Genomic DNA, 1,374 nt, shown 5'->3' with positions numbered 1-1,374 from the left:
TTGAGTCGGAAGTTCTCATAGGTTTTGGGGAGAGTGTTGAGGATGATATCGACCTTGGCTTCGCCTTCGATACCCCCTCCTAGCAGATCAAGCCTGTCAAACAAATTTGTCATATGCATGACATGATCGTGCACCGAGCTGCCCTCGCTCATTTTACAAGATAAGATTTCTCTCATCAAGTTAAAACGAGCAGACCTCTCGGACTCCCCATAAACCTCCTTGAGGTTTAACATGATTTCAGCCGCGTCATTCATGACCTGATGCTGGAGTTGCAAAGTTTGTGACATAGTCATCATAATATAGCACTTGGCCATATTATTTGACTTGTGCCACCTTTTATGCGTTTCTCGTTCCGCATCAGTGGACTCATCAGTTAAGGGCGCGGGACGTGGAGTAGTAAGCACAAAACTGTGCTCATCAGCGTCAAGAATATTCATAATATGGCGTTTCCATTCGGTGTAATTTGGACCGATGAGAGGATTGTTTGCTAGAATGTTAATAATCGGAGACATAGACATATCTGAAAGTAAACAACTAAACATGTAAGAACATGAAAAGCATATAGTTCGTAACAATAATATTGTAACCTTTTGATAAAACAATATTAGTGAAACCTCCAACGGCTCAAGGAATTCCATGTGTAAGCCACGTGGGGTGGACAGTTACACACGAACTCCTCAACCAGACTATTTACCTAGTCATTTAATTTCTATCCATGTCAACTTAACCTTTTGACAAAAGAAATTAATAGTTGGCACCTTGACTAGACCATATCATCATCAAGAAGGGACTCCGTGGGGGAGTTGTACATTGTACTTGATATGATATCTAAGCAATAACCACATTTTAACCTTGAAAATTAAATTCTCGAAATTAACATACTCACGCGGACCATGTCGCTTTCAATTTAATTTTCTTGGTTATCTTATTTAATACCATTCTCCAAAGTACTTATGAAAATTACACAAGTAAGCCACGTGGGGTGGACCGTTACTGCATAACTCCCACTACTTCAATGGTTTAAATATTTTTTATAGAAACCTCTTCTGACAAACTTATGAGAAACAGATATGAAGTAAGCCACGTGGGGTGGACCGTTACTCATATTGCTAATCACTTTGTCTAGAGACCGCATGTGGAGGTCTAAAATAATTTTTAATTACTATAAAAATTATTAAACAGCTTAGTCTTTTTCTTTCAAAAGGTTTGTTCATGCTCAAGCACATAAACCTAAACATGCTTCTCTAGAACGCAACATGTAAATCATGCTCACAGAATTCTAAAACATATTTAGGAAAACGATAAACCTACTATCATGCTTGTCTAAGCGCAGTTAATAAACAAATATTAACAAGCAAAGACGTGCAAAAGCAG

This window comes from Salvia miltiorrhiza, chromosome 6 (genome assembly GCF_028751815.1).
Source record: "Salvia miltiorrhiza cultivar Shanhuang (shh) chromosome 6, IMPLAD_Smil_shh, whole genome shotgun sequence".
In the NCBI taxonomy this organism is placed as follows: domain Eukaryota; kingdom Viridiplantae; phylum Streptophyta; class Magnoliopsida; order Lamiales; family Lamiaceae; genus Salvia; species Salvia miltiorrhiza.
The sequence above is the reverse complement of the archived record's forward strand: the minus strand, read 5'-3'. Positions refer to the sequence as shown.